We start from the raw sequence: 21,956 nt of genomic DNA on the forward strand, positions 1-21,956 counted from the left end.
CAGGATTTTGTTCACAAACTGACCTCTCGATTATGTCCCAAATATGTTCGATGGGATTCACATCGTGCAATCTGCGTAGCCAAATCATGCGATCGAATTGTCTAGACTGTTCTTCAAACCAGTCGTAAACAATAAAAATTGTCGAAAGATAGATAAGATTGTCAAACATTATACAGAAACGCAGATAGAGGAAGTTTCAAACGTTTTGAAAGTAATGACAGGGAAATTTATTTAGAGATATAAAAAGTAATTTTAGTACAGCTGACATATGTAATCCAAATAACACGAAAACATTTGATGCCAATTTTGTCATTTCCTTAATTCGCGTAAAATTATGTATGCATATCTTTCTGCTGTAATAGAAAGAAAACAACTTTGCTGAAACATGTTTGGGGAAATAATTTTGCCGGCCGGCGTGGCCGAGTGGTTCTAGGCGCTAAGTCTACAACCGCGCGACCGCTATGGTGGCAGGTTCGAATCCTGCCTCGGGCATGGATGTGTGTGATGTCCTTAGGTTAGTTAGGCTTAAGTAGTTCTAAGTTCTAGGGGACTGATGACCTCAGCAGTTAAGTCCCATAGTGCTCAGAGCTATTTGAAAAAATTTCCTTCTTGCAAGGAGGACCCTTTTAATTCATTAACAGTATCCGCGTATCTTCGACCCATCTAAAAGCTGCAGAGGGAATATACATTGATAAGTCAAAACATTAGACTACTGCCCATTGCGACCCTTGGATGCCGCCTGATGTCGTTGTGGCCACGTGACGCGGTAACAAAAGTACGCAAGTGGAGGAGACACGGACAAAGGGTCACACCACCGAAGATGTGGGCTGCAAACGGGGAAATCTTTTGAGATAACCGACTTTGACACAGGGCATACTATTATTACACAGAGCTTGTGAACGAGTATCTCGAAAACGGCGAAGCCGGTCGAATGTTCACGTGCTACTTTGTACGTTGCATCTGCTCGGGGCGGACGTCACAAGACACCCGTTTCAGCTCGTCAGTGATCCGTTAACTCAGTTTTTTTATTACAGAGGGCAGCTAACCCTCCGACCGAACACGCTGAGCTACCGTGCCGGCCCACGTGCTACTGTCGTGAGTATCTGTGGAAAGAGGTAGAAGGACAGTGAAACTGCCATTAGGCGCTAAATGGTTGTATATCCACGACTCTTCCCAGAACGTAGAGTTCGGAGGCTCGTCTGCTCTGTAAATTAGGGTAGATGGTGATCTGTGGCATCCCTGCTGAAAGAGCACAATGCTGATGCACGCACAAGTGTTTCGGACCATACCGTACATCGTACATTGTTGAACATTTACACGAACTACAGGACCTGTGCGTAGATATTTAATGCCACATACCTCCAAACACCTAACAACAAACTATCGCGTCCCTGATGGGCAGAGTCAGTGATGTATTTCTTTCCAAAGACGGACAGCAGGTGGTCATAATGTTTTGGCTCATCAGTGTACATGTTGCATGACAAAAACCTGTAGTCGAAAATGCAAGTCTTTTGCCGAAAGTGGGATTTTTCTTTTCATGATTGCAGCTGTCTGGCCGTAAAGAAAAACAAATGCACCTCTGGTGCACGCAAGGTACACCTATTACGTATGAGGTAATAACATCCAGTCTATTCATGTCTCTCAACACCGTGCCTGTTACAAGAACAAAGAGGACTATTCAAGTCACGTGCACATTCCAATGATGGGTTCCCTCTTGCTTCTATTTAACCAGAAGCAGTACATTACTTCGAGTTCTAACATCTCAATAACAGTAGAGCAGTGTACATTCTACTGCACTCCTTTTATCAGGCACTAGCACTGAAGACGACATTTCCAGGAACCAATTACAAACATTTTCCCTCAGAGTGTAAAGTTTCCCGTCTCCTTATTAATATCCTTTCCTGTTTTATTTTAGACTACTTTTGAGGCTGTCAAACTACCTGAATCAAATGTGGGAGCTTTACATACAGAACACGCTTCGCTACAATATAAACCTGACCATGTGCCTAATACGGATACGTGTCTCTTACACTTATCAAATATTAAGGCTCCTCAATTAAAGAATCAAAAATATCGCTTTGAAATAATAATAGTACAAGCTAAATTACTTTCTTTTATTGTCCATTTTGCGTGGAACACACTTCCCGTAACAATGCCTCCGCGCATTTAGTCTTGTTTAACAGTTGTTTGTTTCTCGTGCACAGTGAAGTAACCATTCCTAGTCTGCGCTTCCACATTAATTACGCAGGTAATAACTGATCACGAAAGCCTTTTTGTTTACGTTTATCAGCAACAATTATTAATTCTCAAACATGACACTTTATCAACTATAAAGCTTTCAATTAATCCCGCACGTCTTCCCGCAAAAAACTGAATTACTAAAATACTATTTTCTACAAATTGAACACTTTCAACTATTAATTCCACTTCGTACTAAATTCTTTCTGCCCCTTACCGTCAAAGCCGCTGCGCGCGATCACTCTGAGCAGGATGTCAAAACCGACTCTTCTTCGTGCACCGAGACGGTGCGTGACCTCTAGCGTTCGGGCGTTGTTTGTCAATTACACTGAAGCGCCAAAGAGACTGGTATAGGCATGCGTATTCAAATACAGAGACATGTAAATTGGCAGAATACGGCGCTGCAGTCGGCAACGCTTATATAAGATAAACGTGGATTTTCCGATACGACTATTTCACAAGTGTACTGTCAATATCAGGAATCTTGTATAACATCAGATGTCCGACGTGGCTGTGGCTGGAAAAGCATCCTTGCAAGAAGGGGACCAGTGACGACTGAAGACAAATGTTCAACGTGACAGAAGTGCAACCCTTCCGCAAATTGCTGCCGACTTCAGTGCTGGGCCATCAACAAGTGACAGCGCGAGAACCATTCAATGAAACATCATCGATATGGGCTATCGGAGCCGAAGGCACACTCGTGTACCCTTGATGACTGCACGACACAAAGTATTACTCCTCGCCTGGGCCCGTCAGCACCGACATCAGACTGTTAATGACTGTAAACATGTTGCCTGGTCGGACGAATCGTTTCAAATTGTATCGATAGGATGAAAGTGTACGGATATGGAGACAACCTCATGAACGCATGCACAGTGTATGTCAGCAAGGGATTGTTCAAGCTGGTGGAGGCTCTGTAATGGTGTGGGGTGAGTGTGGTTGGAGTGATGTGGAACCCTTGATACGTCTAGATACGACTCTGGCAGGTGACACGTACGTAAGCGTCCTGTCTGATCACCTGCATCCATTCATGTCCATTGTGCATTCCGACGTACTTGGGCAATTCCAGCGGGACAATGCGACACACGACACGTCCAGAATTGCTACAGAGTGGCTCCAGGAACACTCTTCTGGCCTTAAACCCTTCCGCTGTCCACCAAACTCCCCCGACATATACATTATTGAGTATATCTGGGATGCCTTGAAACGTGCTGTTTGGAAGAGATCACCACCCCCTCATACTCTTACTGATTTATGGACAGCCCTGCAGGATTCATGGTGTCAATACCCTCCAGCACTAACTACTATAGGCATTAGTCGAGTCCATGCCACGTCGTGTTGCGGCACTGTAACGCGTACATAAGGTATAAAAGTGCGGTGTGTTGGTTGAGCTGTCATTTGTATTCAGGTCATATACGTGGAAAGCTTTCCGACGCAACGCTGGAATTAACAGACATTGAACACGGAATGATATTTGGAGCTAGACGAATGGAATATTCCATTTCGGTCGGCCGGAGTGGCCGAGCTGTTCCAGGCGCTATAGTCTGGAGCCGCGCGACCGCTACGGTTGCAGGTTCGAATCCTGCCTCGGGCATGGATGTGTGTGATGTCCTTAGGTTAGTTCGGTTTAAGTAGTTCTAAGTTCAAGGGGACTGATGACCTCAGCAGTTAAGTCCCATAGTGCTCAGAGCCATTTATTCCATTTCGGAAGTCGTTACCGAATTCAATTCGTCGTTATCTGCCATGTCAAGAGTGTGCCGAAATACTAAATGTTAGGTATTTCCTTGTACAGAAACCAGATGGCAGTTATAAGAGTTGAGGGACATGAAAGGGAAGCAGTGGTTGGGAAGGGAATAAGACAGGGTTGTAGCCTCTCCCCGATGTTATTCAATCTCTATATTGAGCAAGCAGTAAAGGAAACAAAAGAAAAATTTGGAGTAGGTATTAAAATCCATGGAGAAGAAATAAAAACTTTGAGGTTCGCCGATGACATTGTAATTCTGTCAGAGACAGCAAAGGACTTGGAAGAGCAGTTGAACGGAATGGATGGTGTCTTGAAGGGAGGATATAAGATGGACATCAACAAAAGCAAAACGAGGATAATGGAATGTAGTCGAGTTAAGTCGGGTGATGCTGAGGGTATTAGATTAGGAAATGAGACACTTAAAGTAGTAAAGGAGTTTTGCTATTTGGGGAGCAAAATAACTGATGATGGACGAAGTAGAGAGGATATAAAATGTAGACTGGCAATGGCAAGGAAAGCGTTTGTGAAGAAGAGAAATATGTTAACATCGAGTGTAGATTTAAGTGTCAGGAAGTTATTTCTGAAAGTATTCGTATGGAGTGTAGCCATGTACGGAAGTGAAACATGGACGGTAAATAGTTTGGACAAGAAGAGAATAGAAGCTTTTGAAATGTGGTGCTACAGAAGAATGCTGAAGATTAGATGGGTAGATAACATAACTAATGAGGATGTATTGAATAGGATTGGGGAGAAGAGAAGTTTGTGGCACAACTTGACCAGAAGAAGGGATCGGTTGGTAGGACATGTTCTGAGGCATCAAGGGATCACCAATTTAGTATTGGAGGGCAGCGTGGAGGGTAAAAATCGTAGGGGGAGAGCAAGAGATGAATACACTAAGCGGATTCAGAAGGATGTGGGTTGCAGTAGGTACTGGGAGATGAAGAGGCTTGCACAGGATAGAGTAGCATGGAGAGCTGCATCAAACCAGTCTCAGGACTGAAGACCACAACAACAACAACAAGGTATTTCCACTCACCACGGACCACACAGTGGCCGATGACATTCACTTAATGAGCGAGACCAGCATTTGTGTGTAGAATTGTCATTCCCAATAGACAAGCAACACTGCATGAAATAGTTACAAAAATGAATGTGGAACGTAAGATGAATATCACGCGTCTGCTACGGTTGCAGGTTCGAATCCTGCCTCGGGCATGGATGTGTGATGTCCTTAGGTTAGTTAGGTTTAAATAGTTTTACGTCAAGGGGACTGATGACTTCAGATGTTAAGTCCCATAGTGCTTAGAGCAATTTGAACCATTTTTTGAGCAAAATGTAACGTTAATGAACTTTGGCAGCAGACAGCTAACAGCACGACATCACCTGCAGCGCCTGATTTGGACTCATGACAAGATTGGTTGGACCCTTGACTACTGGAAAATTGTGCCTTTTCAGATGAATCCAGATTTCAGTTGGTAAGAGCTGATGGTAGGGTGGAGTGTAGCGCAGACCTCATGAAGCCATGAGCCAAAGTCATCAAGAAGGCACTGTGCAAGATGGTGGTGGCTCAGTAATTGTGTGGGTTATGTTTACATGGAATGGACTGGGTCCTCTGGTCCAGCTGCACCGATAATTGGCTGGAAATGGTTATGTTCGGCTACTTGGAGACTATCTGCAGCCATTCATAGACTCAAAGTTCCCAAACAACGACGGAAATTTTGTGGATGTCAGTCCCCCATGCCCCATGTGTACAGTGATGGAAGGTTAAATTAGAGAAGTGTAATTGTATCAGCATATACATGTCCCTGTTTTTGTGGATTAGGTCAGTGATGTTTTCTAAATTTGTATATTAGTAGTGTTTTTGAAAAAAAGATGTGCTTGGTAAAATTGAATTAAATGTTTGCAAGTCACACGTGGATGATTTCCGTTTGTGCCTCTGAAGGGCAGCACTGAACGACAAATTTAGGCGATTCGGTGGTAACTATCGACTGGTCGATAACTAGTGAGTGGTTAATGGACCGTAAGAGAGAAGAAAGAGGGAACAGTATGAGTGAAGGGAACTGAGCTTGCTTGGTTTATGATCTAATGTACTATCTTTTATAATGGCTATTTGTTTATGTTTTGTTGAAGGGAGTAAGTTGAAACTTAGTATAAATTTTGAACACTGCATTTGCCATCAAAATTAGATAATTGAAGTAATGACATAGTTTTGAAAATTGAATTTTATTGATGATGACTGTAATGCAGTCGTCTGTTTTTTGGTTTTCTAATGGCAAACACGTAGTCTTGATTGACGTAACACCAGAAGTATCTAATATCAGTTTAATTTTGTAGATATTTATTTTCCTGCAAAATCCTAAGTATATCGATAGGAGTAGACAATAACCCGGGAGGACGACGGTTCAATCCCGTCTCCAGCCATCCTGATTTAGGTTTTCCGTGATTTCCCTAAATCGTTTCAGGCAAATGCCGGGATGGTTCCTTTGAAAGGGCACGGCCGATTTCCTTCCCCATCCTTCACTAACCCGAGCTTGCGCTCCGTCTCTAATGACCTCGTTGTCGACGGGACGTTAAAACAACACTAACCTAACCTAACCTAACCCACAATAACCATCTATTTTGACATGATGTTCAATAACTTATTATGAGAAGAAAAATCAGTTTATTATTTCGCCTGTCTCATGGGAAATCAGAGCACAAACGCAAAATACTTCAAACTTAATAGCTTGATTCCAGCTGACTATGTTTATTGTGTACTGGATACACTGTCATGAAGTTGTGTGACCTAACTGAATGTTTATCATGTTAGTCCATAAGCATGGTTAGATTAAGCTTATTTTGGCCTTATTTCTCTGGTAAAATCTGCGAATTTCTGTTTTTTTTTTTTATTTTCTTCTGTTATTCTGATCGACAGTATAAATTGTGTTGGGTCCATTTTGTGATTTGAAGGGAAGGAATTGACTGATGTGGGCTGCTGCCACCTCATTTTCGCATTCACTGGATGTCTGCTATCATTGGGCCCTTTGGAGGCCTAACTGATGGTACCTGGTGAACTGCCAAAGTACCTTCATCCTGGGGAGTGCTTCCCTCCGACCAGAATCTATGAGCATACACCAGCGAGACGGTTGTTCTCTCACTTGGGGGCCGTAATGTAACGCTTCATGACTGTGGCCACCTTGTACAGAGGAGCCTTTCTTGGGGCGTTGTCTATGATGGCAAGGAGGCTGTTTAGGTAACCTGCTAGCAATGCTGCTGGCCAATTGGACAACGCGAGCAACATCACCAATGCATCTGGTCAGCAAACTTCCGTGACGTAGCCGTGTCGCTGTGGCCACCTAGACTACAAGGAATGGAAGCGTCAGCATGTATCGGCCTTGTGAAAGTATCACATACTTGCCTGGCTACTGCCCATGTTAAAGAAGACAACTGTGTCTCCATGGACAATAAATGTGTATTCTTTTAACAGTGTCTTACTAGCACCTTCAGGCATCTGCCAAATCCTCGAACCCTATACTCCGCACCGTGCTATCCTGAAAACTGTAGGTAGGTTTTTTAAATTAAAATACAGAACGTAGGTACGTTTGAACATTTTATTTCGGTTGTTTCAATGTGATACATGTACCTTTCCGAACTTATCATTTCTGAGAACGCATACTGTTACAGCTCGATTACCTGTAAATACCACATTAATGCAATAAATGCTCAAAATGATGTCCGTCAACCTCAATGCATTTGGCAATACGTGTAACGACACTCCTGTCAACAGCGAGTAGTTCGCCTTCCGTAATGTTCGCACATGCATTGACAATGCGCTGACGCATGTTATCAGGCATTGTCGGTGGATCACGATAGCAAATATCCTTCAATTTTCCCCACAGAAAGAAATCCGGGGACGTCAGATCCGGTGAACGTGCGGGCCATGGTATGGTGCTTCGACGCCCATTCCACCTGTCGTGAAATATGCTATTCGATACCGCTTCAACCGCACGGGAGCTATGTGCCGGACATCCATCATGTTGGATGTACATCGCCATTCTGTCATGCAGTGAAACATCTTGTAGTAACATCGGTAGGACATTACGTAGGAAATCAGCATACATTGCACCATTTAGACTGCCATCGATAAAATGGGGGTCAATTATCCTTCCTCCCATAATGTCGCACCATACATTAACCCGCCAAGTTCGCTGATGTTCCACATGTCGCAGCCATCTTGGATTTTCCGTTGCCCAATAGTGCATATTATGCCGTTTTACGTTCCCGCTGTTGGTGAATGACGCTTCGTCGCTAAATAGAACGTGTGCAAAAAATCTGTCATCGTCCCGTGATTTCTCTTGTGCCCAGTGGCAGAACTGTACACGACGTTCAGAGTCGTCGCCATGCAATTCCTGGTGCATAGAAATATGGTACCGGTGCAATTGATGTTGTAGCATTCTCAGCACCGACGTTTCTGAGATTCCCGATTCTCGCGCAATTCGTCAGCTTCTGACGTGCGGATTAGCCGCGACAGCAGCTAAAACACCCACTTGGGCATCATCATTTGTTGCAGGTCGTGGTTGACGTTTCACATGTGACTGAACACTTCTTGTTTCCTTAAGTAACTATCCGGCGAGCGGTTCGGACACTTGGATGATGTCGTCCAGGATACCGAGCAGCATACATAGCTCACGCCCGTTGGGCATTTTGATCACAATAGCCATACATCAACACGGTATCGACCTTTTCCGCAATTGGTAAACGGTCCATTTTAACACGGGTAATGTATCACGAAGCAAATACCGTCCGCACTGGAGTAATGTTATGTGATACCACGTACTTATACATTTGTGACTATTACTGCGCCATCTACCACGGTTTCCCCCTTCAAGCTAGACGAGTTTCGTTCTTTGTAGTTTTTTCGTTTGTTGCTTATTTCGTATGATATTTGTGTGTGTGTGTGTGTGTGTGTGTGTGTGTGTGTGTGTGTGTGTGTGTGTTATATTTGTAACTCATTTTGTAATTTATACCTTATAATGTTATCAAGGGGAACAGCATGTTCGGTTTATGGGTTCATGGTACAGATGTCAGTCGGATCAATGCGTAATTTTCGAGACGTATGCTGTCAGTTTGTTTGTTTCCAATTGTCTGAGGTACGTTTCTGCATCTTCTAGAAATGTAAGTGGTTCTGTCACAGCCACGTCACATACTCTTTTATTTTTTTCAGAAGTCATGTGGGAGTTATTACTATTTTCTTTGCTACCATTCTAACATTGAAAATAGCCATTTAAAATGCCAAGTACGTTTGTAAATGCAAATCCTGTAGAACATATGAAAAATAATGGTTTTTATTGATTCCAAAGAAGGAAAGATAATTATTTTTTCAAATATTTTTGGTGCACAGACATCTTTGTTTCATAGCTCGTAACAGTTGCATGACAGAATTCGTAGAGATTACACATTGTACTGCTTACCGAGTGGTTGAAAGAAATTTATCTACAGAGCCAAAAATAAATTTTATATTTGATCAAAATTTAGCTGTTTCTGGAGTATAATTGAATCTGAAAAATCGGACGACCATATTTCAGACGCAAAATCCGTGGCTTCAAATCGCTCTTTTACATATAAATACAATGAATGAACGACTGCAACGAGATAATCAGATATCTAAAAAATTAATGACCCTGCTTATTCTCGATCATTTGTATTAGAATATATAGCACACAGGATTGTTAAAGCTTCGTGTTTATGTGAGAAAGAGCAGGTTAGAAGCACCACTACAGATTTTATCACTAAACGTGTTTCTTCATTACAGTGGATGATGGTACGAGGGGCTTTGGTAAGTAACGCAACACGTTTGTCTGCTGAAAGCAGGTTGGCTTTATTTCATCCCGCGGAGTGCACCATATTATAACCAACTCCTTTGGCTCCAAGCTTTGTTTTTCAATATAATCTCCGTTCAATGCGACTGCCTTATCTCATCTGACTGGGACGGCCTGTATGCCCGCGTCAATAACTTCCCAATCATCCTGCGCAATGCATCCTTCATTAGGTCCAACAAATGGAAGTCGAAAGGTGCGAGATCTGGGCTATAGGTTGGATGAGGAAGAACGGTCCAATGAAGTTTTGTGAGCTTATCTCAGGTGCGCAGACTTTTGTGAGGCCTTGCGTTGTCATGGAGAAATTGGCTCGCTTTTTGTGGCGACAAACACGCTGTAGTAGTTTCTTCAGTTTCCTGAGGAAGAACATCAAACAGAATAACACAAGACCATCGCCATGACTTTACCGAATGAGGTCGCTGTTTTGAACGTTTTCTTTGGGGGTGGGGGATGTGAAGTGGCGCATCTCCATAAATTGGTGTTTTGTTTCCGTTCCGAAATGACGATCACAGTTTCATCACCTGTGACGATGTTCGACTATCAGCCTCGTAACGACCAAGCAGTTCCGAGTAGATGGTCTTCTGTTAGTTGGTGGGGAATCTAGCAGACACACGAAACTTGCTGCAGTACTAAAACTGTGTGCCGACCTGAGACTCGAATTCGGGATCTTTGCCTTTGAGGGGCAAGTGCTCTACCAACTGAACATGCGAAGCGGGACTCATGACCCGTCCTCACAGCTGTAATTCCGCCAGTATCTCGTCTCGTCTCATTCTGGAAACATCCCCCAGACTGTGGCTAAGCCATGTCTCCGCAATACCGTTTCTTCCAGGAGTGATAGTTCTGCAAGGTTCGCAGAGAGCTCCTATGAAGTTTGGAAGGTAGGAGACGAGGTACTGGCGGAATTAAAGTAGCGAGGACGGGTCGTGAGTCGTGCTTGGGTAGCTCAGTCGGTAGGGCATTTGCTCGCAAAAAGGCATAGGTCCTGAGTTCGAGTCTCGCTCCGGTACACAGTTTTAATCTACCAGTAAGATTCATGTCAGCGCACACTCCGCTGCACAGTGAAAATTTCGTTCTGGCAGCAGACACACCTTTGAGTACTCCAACTGGTGGACGAGTGGATCAGACAACTGACAGAGACATCCAGTTTTCCAGCGAGGTGTGTTACTGTGATCCGTTGACCACCTCGAATGAGAATGTCCTTGTGTTCCAACAATGCAGGATCACATCTGTGTACGGCCTGCCGGCACGCTGGAGATCGGACGGGTTTGCGAGACTTTGTTGCGTCGATGTCAGACGCGTCACCCAACGACTCACCGTGGTTTTGTTCACTGCTAAGTCTCCGTAGACATTTGCAAGTGCCTGTAAATATCAGCTCGGCCACACCGGCCGGCCCCCTAATCAGTCGCTTCGGTGTGGTTTATAGGGCGTATAATACCTACCTCGTGGTTATGTGATCTTCCACTGCTGACTTGAGCCGTCACAGAGAAGTGATATCTATTTGCCATATGGTTGTTTGGAATCAGTGCAGTAAGGTGGACTAAGAAATTTTGTGGACTTCGTGGGGACGAGACAGAATGGAAGAAACGAGCTGTCATGTCATGACATGACCATGATCACACCAAATACGAAGGTCCTCGATTTCTGGGTCTATCAGTCTGGTCTGTCCAGTGTGACTACAAGGAACAGTACACCATTCACAGCCACGTAACACGGTGTAATAACAGTGGTGGTAAAATGACCCTAACCGACAGGGACTGGAGACGAGTGCCACAACTTGTCTCGACAGTCGGTGTGAAAACCGACAGGAATTACTACGGTCAGTCAACGCATGCCCATCTCTACCACTGAGAAAGTTGTGAAGCGAACTGCGTACAAAGGACATTTGAAGTCGGGTATCTCGCGAGAGGCCATTGCTCACAGTGACACTTAATGATGTACGTCTTCAGTGGGTCAAACATCACATAAATTGGACAGCAGCTGACTGGCAGCGTGTACTGTGGTCCAGCGGGTTACAATCTTCCTTCGTTTCAAATGAAGCAGTGTGCCGAGTGTGCGGACGACTCAGTGAAGCATTTAATCCGCATTGTGTGGAGGTCGTTCTGTGGTATTTTGGGTGTGTTTTTATACTATGATGGGTCACTCATTCAGGTTACTATGAAGATGCACCACGATGACTAAGTCAACGTTGTAGATGAGAAAGTTTTGCTTTTTGTTCTACGTCATCATTATGAGTATGCTGTGAACGCTCTTTCTTCCAAGATGAGAACAGCTGAGACGACGAAGATACAGGTGTAAGTCAACGTTTATGTTTAGGCCTTGACTATGGTGTGAGTGGAATATTTTAATCGGAATATTTAATTAAATATATTAATTTGGCCCTGTAATATCTGACAGAAATAAATCATAACCCATCAGATCAATAATAAAGGTATTCATCTAACTACAAAATTAAACGATGCTCTCAATAAACTCTGTTTATTACACATACACATTCAAATTTGCAATAAAAAATTGATTTTTTTTAAATGAGTAAACTAATGCCTTGACAAACTTTGTCAAGGGATCCAGAATGTTATTCAAGTGTACTAAGTGTATGGTTCAAATGGCTCTAAGCACTATAGGACTTAACATCTGAGGTCATCAGTCCCCTAGACCTAGAACTACTTAAACCTAGCTAACCTACGGACATCACACAGATCCATGCCCGATACAGAATTCTAACCTGCGACGGTAGCGGTCGCGCGGTTCCAGACCGAAGCGGCTAGAACCGCTCAGTCACAGAGGCCGGCGAACCAAGTGTATCTGGACAAAACAATTACATTTACGGGTGTCATGCCGTGATTGCCAAAGGTTAATGCATAGAGACAGAAAAAACTACATAGGGATGTACTTCTGCATCTGCTGTCACTGTTGAAAGTATGCTGAACTTCCACCTGCTAACAAGTCTTTGAAATTACTGAACATCGTTACAAATGATTAGGCTTTCCCTATAGTTTGCTTCGCTATTGTGGCTGGATCTCACAATACCTATAACCAGCAAGTGGCGGCTGAAGTGACTGCAGAATCAGTTTTTGGCTTTTTACCAACAACTGCTTTCTGCCTCTAAGTTCAGCTCAGACGGATGGTAACTTCTCATCCCGGATGCAGCGAAGTCATCTAAAAGTGAAGCGTGTCAGAGATGGTTCAAATGGCTATCAGCACTATGGGACTTAACATCTGAGGTCATCAGTCCCCTAGAACTTAGAACTACTTAAACCTAACTAACCTAAGGACATCACACACATCCATGCCCGAGGCAGGATTCGAACCTGCGACCGTAGCAGTCGCACGTTTCCAGACTGTAGCGCCTAGAACCGCTCGGCCACTCCGGCCGGCTGTCAGAGATGTTCAAATGAGTGTGAATTCCTAAGGGACCAAACTGCTGAAGTCATCGGTCCATGCACTTAAACTCTACTTAAACTAACGTATGGTAAGGACCGCGGGAGGGGCCGCGCAATTCGTGACATGGCGCTTCTAATCGCGTGGTGTGCCAGAGATGCAGCCTGCCTAAGAAGACACCTGATTGAGATGATACCAGCCAGAGCATAAACTATCTGCAGAGCGCTTTCGAAAAGGAGAACTTTGTGCTCTGTGTTTATCGGCATCGTGTAATTTAAATAAATTAAAAAAGAATATTCCTGAAATTATGTAGCTGATTGATTTACTCATATTAGTTTTGTCCCAGAATAATTTTTCTTTTCATTGTGATTTGATAAGAAACTCAATGGAGTAGCCATGGGATGCTGATTGACTGACACTCTTGCCAATATATTCATGGTTAATATTGAGCATGAAATCGTAAATAACAAATCTGCAACTGTCGGTAAAATTGTGTATTACAGAAGATATGTTGACGACACATTGATTCCTTTGATTGAAAGGTTAAATGACATATATAGCGTACATCAAATTTTAAGAGCTATCACTCTTCCATTAAGTTCACTGATAAAATTGAACGTAATGGTAATGGTACAAACGTCTTTGACGTAAGGATTATTAAAAAAGGAGGTAGACGTCATTTTACTATTTTCATAAAACCTACAACTATGGATATAACTATACCTGAAATTTATTTCCACACGACTATGCGCAACCATTCATTTTTCGTTCAATGCCAAGTAGAATAGTTAGATTGCCTTTGTCAAGTGATAACATTGATGCTGAACTTAACACATTATGATACATAGCAATTCAGAGTGGTTACGAACCATCGATAGTAGACAGGTTACAACAAAATTAAAGTTAAAGAAAATATGGCCAGACAAGAAATAACTTTGCTTAAAATAAATAGTATGGAGAAAACTAGGCACGCGGTTCTACCATATTTTCGGAGTGTTTCAGAGGTAATTAAACAGTTGTGATTCTTGAGTTTCTCCCGGCGTATTTGATAGTCAAAATATCCACGGGTGTGCTGCCGGTCTATAGTGTCCAACGGGCACAATATTTCGGCGATCATACATGTCGCCATCATCAGGTGAACTGACGGACTGAGCTCCTGTGAACGTGCCGGCACGGAGATCCGTACGCTATGGCTGCTCAGAGGGAACTGGGTTCGGTCGCGGCGGCGGCCGATTTAAATACCCTCCGCCCGCGGCGCGCTCCCTCCGCCGTCCGCGCTCCGCGCCACGGTCGCGCGGTGGAACAGATTGCGACGGCGTCTGAGATGACGTCGGAGTGATGGCTCTGTCCGCCGTGGTCGTCACAACTATACGTTTGCTCGATTTACTCTTGATTAACCCGATCGCTGGTTCCCAAGCCTTGCTAAGATTATAGCCACAGTCACGGTTTATGAGGTCGTCATAGGTGCGAATTTCGATGGCCTCTCTAACAACGCTGTCCCAGTATCTCGACGTCTGTACCAGAATCCTCGTGCGGTCATATTCCATGGCGTGATTTTCCGACAAACAATGTTCAGCGACCGCCGACTTGCTCGGATACATCAGGCGAGTGTGCCTCTGGTGTTCACGGCATCGATCCTCGACGGTACGCATCGTCTGACCAATATACGACTTGCCACATTGACACGGAATCTGGTACACGCCGGCCTTCCTCAAACCGAGGTCATCTTTGGCGCTCCCCACCAGTGCACGAGTTTTATTTGGAGGACAATACACAGTTCCGACCCGGTGTTTCTTCAGAATGCGAGCGATTTTCCCCGAGAGTGCGCCTGTGTATGGAATAAATGCAGTGCCTACCTCCTCCCTCGTGACTTCATCCATCTCAAGAGGTTGTGCTGCAGTGGTTGGGCGGAGAGCACGTTGAATCTGCCACTCTGAGTACCCATTTTTCCGAAATACAGTTCTCAGATGTTCCAATTCCTGGGGTAGACTCTCTGCGTCAGAGATAGTGCGCGCCCTATGTACTAGAGTTTTAAGTACCCCATTCCTCTGTGAAGGGTGGTGGCAGCTGTCTGCGTGCAAATACAGATCAGTGTGCGTAGTCTTCCGATACACCCCATGACCTAGGGTGCCGTCAGCCCTTCTCTTGACCAAGACGTCAAGGAAAGGTAATTTACCCTCCGTTTCAGTCTCCATAGTGAATTTGATGTTGGGGTGTATGGAGTTTAGATGTGTGAGGAAGTCAAGGAGTTTATCCATACCATGTGGCCAGATGACGAACGTGTCGTCCACGTAACGGAAAAAGCAAGTAGGTTTCCATACGGATGACGACAGGGCTTCCTCCTCGAAGTTCTCCATGTACAAATTCGCTACCACCGGTGAGAGTGGGCTACCCATGGCGACTCCCTCCGTTTGTTCGTAGTATTCTCCATTAAAAAGAAAATACGTGGAAGTCAAGACATGCCTAAAAAGTTCAGTGGTCTTCTCGTCAAACTTCTGACTAATCAATTCTAGTGACTCTCGCAGGGGTACCCTCGTAAACAAGGAAACGACGTCAAAACTCACCATGATATCTGACTCATCCAACCTGAAGCTGTCAAGGCGTTTAACAAAATCCACGGAATTACGGATGTGATGAGGGCATTTACCCACATAAGGACTTAATATTCCCGTCAGGTATTTGGCCAGCAAATATGTAGGTGCCCTGATGTTGCTGACAATGGGGCGTAATGGTATCCCCTCTTTGTGAACCTTCGGGAGTCCATATAGTCTAGGCGGTACTGGACCTTGGGGTAACAATTTCTTAGCGTCACCCTCCGGTAAATCTGCGTCCTTGAGAAGCGCCCTCGTCTTGTTCTACACCTTCTTTGTAGGGTCAACGCTGATCTCACCCAGTTCCCTCTGAGCAGCCATAGCGTACGGATCTCCGTGCCGGCACGTTCACAGGAGCTCAGTCTGTCAGTTCACCTGATGATGGCGACATGTATGATCGCCGAAATATTGTGCCCGTTGGACACTATTGACCGGCAGCACACCCGTGGATATTTTGACAATTAAACAGTTGTTTAGGAAGAGAAATGTAATAGCCTCTTCTCAGACTAGTTATAAGATGGGCATGAAATACATCACAGTTTAAAGAAACCATCCACATGTGGCCAGTATGTGGTATAAAAAATTAAATGCTTGCAATGTGAAAGATTTTACGTGGGTCAAACTGGAAGGAAACTGAAAACGAGACTTAAAGAGCAATTCTATCTAAGTAATACATCAGCCCTGGTGGCATATTTAACACACACTTTTCCTGAGTAACTAAAATGAAAAATCGAAACCTTATACAAGTCTAACAAGGGATTAATGTGCTAGAAGACAGAGAAATATTTTTTAATTAATGGTCATGCGCCCAGATATGATCTAAATTGAACAAACTGATTTGAAAAATAAGAATTATTTAAATAATTTTGTTGAAGTTGTTGAAATGCTGTGCCCCTCCCGCTGGAGGTTCGAGTCCTCCCTCGCGGCATAGGTGTGGGTATTGTCCTCCGCGTTAAGTTAGTTTAAGTAGTATTTAAGTCTAGGGACCGATGACAGCAGCACTTTGGTCCCTTAGGAATTCATACACATTTGAAATGCTGTGACAATTACTGTTTTTGTCAGTGGCTGTTAGGTACATTACACTGTGTAGTGCATGGATGATTAGATCTTCGTAGGTTATATTTGGGTGTTGTAGGTAACATATTAATAAGAAATCATTACCACTCAGCCTATTATTGATAAGCCTTGTGGAATTATTGTGTTTGTACAAACTGTTGTATCTGTAATTTTGAATGTCTTTCTGATTATTATATCCATTATAGAGCTATGTGCTTCTAGCAACCAATCCCAGCCCTCCCCCCCCCCACCCCTCTCCACATCTGTCCCCTCCTCATTCTTGAACATTTCAGCCTCTCCTAACAATAAAGTTTGTTCATATCTTTAGCCTTCTTACTACTTGTCTTTCTCACTTGTTTTTATGCTGGTGTTCTTTCTGACCTTTATGTTAAGGTCTTATGACATTACAACATTATGATAGATGTCTGCTCGCAATTGTGATAGCTGCTATACAGGCTGGTCCAATACCATGTATGTTGATTATCCTCTAAGTATCTTTTGATAACTTTATTGCTATATTTTAATCTGATACTGTTTATATGTTTGACACTCTGAAGTCGTATTATCCTCTGTCTCCCCCTCCCCCCTTTCCTCTTCCCTAGAAACATTTGAGATGCTGTATTATGCTTTTCACAGGCTCTATTTGTGATTATTTAAGTTTGTCTGGTATCATGTATATTTACCACACTCTTTGTATGTCTCGGTAATTTTATTGTTAATTTGTATACCATTACATATGGTTCATATTGATGAGTTATATTCCTCCTTTAAAATGTGAAATTTAATATTACTGTTCTGTTGTAGCTGTATGGTTTTGTTGGAGTTGAGTCATCTCGGTCTCCACTGCAGATAGTTACGTAAGAGTGTTCATAGGTTGTAGTGGATGAAAACTTTTTACAATTTTTATTTTATATTTTTAAATTATTCGTTTATTTGTCAGACACTTCATCCTGTTCAGTACCGTGTTTAATTGCCTAAACCAGAAAACCCTGATTCTTCATTGGTTATGAATGACTTTTATAAGCTCATTAGTTATTCGTCTAACGATCCATCTTCATCCTTCTGAAGAAATGTTTTCCAAGTTATAATGTAGCAAGTTATAACGAGATAACAATCGTTGCAGTAAGGTACGCAGCCGTTTGGTACGGTGGCAAAAGATGGCTATTTTTTTGTTTTTTTTTTTGTTTTTCGTTTTGCTTACGGCGTAGCTGACGCTGCCTGCCGCGACAACTGCAGTCGATCCGAAGATTCATAACCACTACGAATCTAAATAATCCATATTAGTTATTATCCGATTAAGTTCAAATTTGGTACACCGTGGTTTGTTATTAATCGAATGATGCTGTTAAAATTTCAGATTTTTATTTATTACAGTTCCGGAGATAGTGAAAATTACCTAAAAGTCCTAAAACCGACGCTTGTCTTTTAAAGCCAAGTTAGGAACAAGAACAGATTGACTGTCATTTTCATTTGAAGCTATTCCAAAGTTATGAGTTCATACAAATCAATTAATTATAATTTTCTTTTTTAACACTTTGCATTATGTAATACAAAAATCGCTCAAAATTATTATTTTACTATATTTTGTTGTGTGAGTGCGTGAGAATGATTGAGAGAGTGTATGTGGGACATACATTGAAACTTAATACGTCAATTTTCACAAAACTTTGTACAAATACCCCGTGGGAAAGTTATGGTGGAACTATGATTCAGATGACGTATGGCGGTGTGAGCTTGCTTTTGTATACAAGCAGCCAGAACGAAAGTCAAAGACGGAATAAGTTTATTGATCAATTTGGAGAATAATTCGTACTGCGCTTATTTTGATTAAACTGTTTACTAGAAATTCAAGTTTTATGACATTAATTACTATCACTTTATTGATTGGTTAACGCAAGTTTTGCCGCGAGAATGATCTGGAAAGAAGATTCTGATTGGTCGTTTAAATCAACAGCCAATCAGAATTAACCTGTGAAGTGGGCAGTGAACAGAATCGTTCGAGAGAGTCGCTTGCTTACCGGTCTACGGATGACACCATGTTAGATAGCTCTGTAAAAATACTCTGAAAAATGAAGAAATAGTGAGCTAATTGCGGTTCGAATACCTCGTGACTGAAACGACTGGAGTTACGAACATTTTAATGAAAGATTGGTGGTTCTAAACTAAATAGTTTGAAAGCTATGAGCTTGTGAACTTTCTGGTCGTAGTAACAATTCCGCGTGGCATGTTTCGTGCTCTGTACGGAATACTTTGGCCAGCACTTCTTTCGAAGAAGACCACTGAATCGACCGAATGTTTAACTCGCGAATAGTTGTGGGTCTGTGACTGTTAGCACGTGAAATTTAGTCGGGTCGGACTTGCAAAAATTCTGGCTGCTTTACCAGTTCAAAAATGGTTCAAATGGCTCTGAGCACTATGGGACTCAACTGCTGTGGTCATAAGTCCCCTAGAACTTAGAACTACTTAAACCTAACTAACCTAAGGACAGCACACAACACCCAGCCATCACGAGGCAGAGAAAATCCCTGACCCCGCCGGGAATCGAACCCGGGAACCCGGGCGTGGGAAGCGAGAACGCTACCGCACGACCACGAGATGCGGGCTTTTACCAGTTAACTTGAATGATAGAGCATTACCATAGTAAATACGGACTTGATAGCCATTTCCTGTGTTTCCATATGAATAAAAAGCAGATTAATCTAATTTTAAATGCTTTCTGCAAGTAGACTGCATCCTCCGAATGCCCGACTTTTTATGAATGAACTTTCAGGAACTGACTTTCAACTCAAGTTACGCGGCCTCTGTGTGGTAGGTGTTAGGTAGAGGTTTCATCAACGCTGCCTTACAAGGCCTAGCACGTATATGCTACTACAGAGTGAAGGGACGGCGGAACGCAGCATATTGAGGTAGGTGGACTTCCGATAAGTGGAAGAGAGAATGTAGACAGCCGACACCCGTCCCGCCGCAAAGTAACTTCTGTAACTTCTGTTCGAGTGTAAGCTAGACGTGTCTGCACATGTTTTTAGCCACTCGTATTGACATGAAATAATGTTTTTTATTGACAGCTCTTCTGCATACTTCCACTAAAGTACCGTTTATTAAGTTACTGAGTTGTAACCCTGTGTACTTTGTACTGTTTCACCATGGTTTTCATATTTCCATGTTGATGTAGCTTCTCAGTAATATACTGGGAACTCTAATCATAATTGTGTGTTGGCTGGTTGCTTTAAAGAAGGGGGAAGGGGCCAAACTGCTAGGCCATCGGTCTCTTGTTCCTATTACAATTCCACAAGAGAAAGAATAAAACAAACCACAATTACAGCATAAAACTGAAAAAAAAATACCCACAAGAACGACATAAGGGCAACAAACACTACAATGAACAAAATAGTATAAGAAAAACAGAGAGAGAGACACTAGAAACAGGTAGCAGGGGTTAAAATAAGAGAATAGATGACCATGGCTACCTGACCACAAGAATAAAATGGATAAGTCAACCACTCTGCAACACATTAGAACCTCCAGCCTAAAAGCAATAGGGTGGAGGACACAGAGGAACAATCGACAAGTGCTAAAACTTAGATGGAAGGATAAAACCTCCCTTACGCATAAAACGTAAAACTAAAGCAGCCGATGAGGCGTTTTCTGCTAAAATTAACGGTAACGAGTCCGGTAACCGAAGATTTCGACGAGGGGCAGCCAAAGTAGGACAGCGCAACAAAATATGGGCCACTGTCAACCGGGCGCCGCACTGACACCGAGGTGGGTCTTCACGGGGCAGGAGACAGACAGGGGACGCCCAAGCGTGACCAATGCGGAGCCGGCAGAGAACCTCAAGATCCCTGCGAGAGGTCCGCATGGAGGACTTCCACACATTCGTAGTCTCCTTAATGGTGCGCAGTTTGTTGCGCATACCAAAGTTATGCCATTCCGTCTCCCAAAGCAGAAAAACTTTACGGCGTAATAATGGACAGTGGTCAGTTATAGGGATGCCGATCTCCATAAGCCGTTTCCGTATAGCCTGTTTGGCTTCTCATGCTATATCCTGACTACATATGGGCAGTTTCCTGTTATGTGTGTACAAGAAAGGCTATGGTGTACGGATAGCATTTTTATATATTGTTATTTATGAAACTGGCAGTTAATACGATTATATGGTTCAGCATAATTGACATGTGACTAGCAGTAGTCAATTTTTCTTAAGTTATATGTTGTATTTCGTGTCTTTATGGCGTTTTGCACAAGAAGTTTCTAAAGTCGATTCAGGTACCAAATGGTCAGCAAGCGAAACCGGTAGCAAATTAATAAACTGTGTACGACCCCCCGCGAGTACGCAGAAGTGCCGCAAGACTACGTGGGATGGACTCGACTAATGTCCAGTTCTGGAGGAAATTGACACCGTAAATCCTGCAGGGCCTTCCATAAATCGGCAAGAGTACGACGGGGTGGAGATCTCTTCTCAAAATCACGTTGCAAGGAATCCCAGCTATGCTCAATAATGTTCATGTCTGAGGTGTGCAGTGAAAGTGTTTAAACCTAGAAGAGTTTTTCTGGAGCCACTCGGTAGCAATTCTGGACGTGTGGGTGTCGCATTGTTCTGCTTCAATTGCCGAAGTCCGTCGGAGTGCACAATTGACATGAATAGATGCAGGTAATTCGACAGGGTTCTTACGTGCGTCCCACCTGTCAGAATCTTATCTAGACGTATCAGGGGTCCCATATCACTCCAACTGCACACGCCCCACACCATTACAGAGCCTCCACCAGCTTGACCAGTCCCCTGCTGACATGCGGGGTTCATGGATTAATGAGGTTGTCTCCATGCCCGTGCACGTCCATCCGCTAGATAAAATTTGAAACGAGACCTGTCCTACCAGGCAACATGTCTCCAGTCATCAACAGTCCAATGTCGGTGTTGAAGAGCCCAGGCAAGGTGTAAAGCTTTGTGTCGTGCAATGATCAAGGGTACACGAGAGGGCCTCCGGCTCCGAAAACCATATCTATGATGTTTCCTTGAATGGTTCGCACGCTGACACATGTTGATGGTCCTGCATCGAAATCTGCAGCAATTTGCGGAAGGGTTGCACGTCTGTC

The sequence above is a fragment of the Schistocerca serialis genome, chromosome 4 (assembly GCF_023864345.2).
Source record: "Schistocerca serialis cubense isolate TAMUIC-IGC-003099 chromosome 4, iqSchSeri2.2, whole genome shotgun sequence".
NCBI classification, from domain to species: Eukaryota; Metazoa; Arthropoda; class Insecta; order Orthoptera; family Acrididae; genus Schistocerca; species Schistocerca serialis.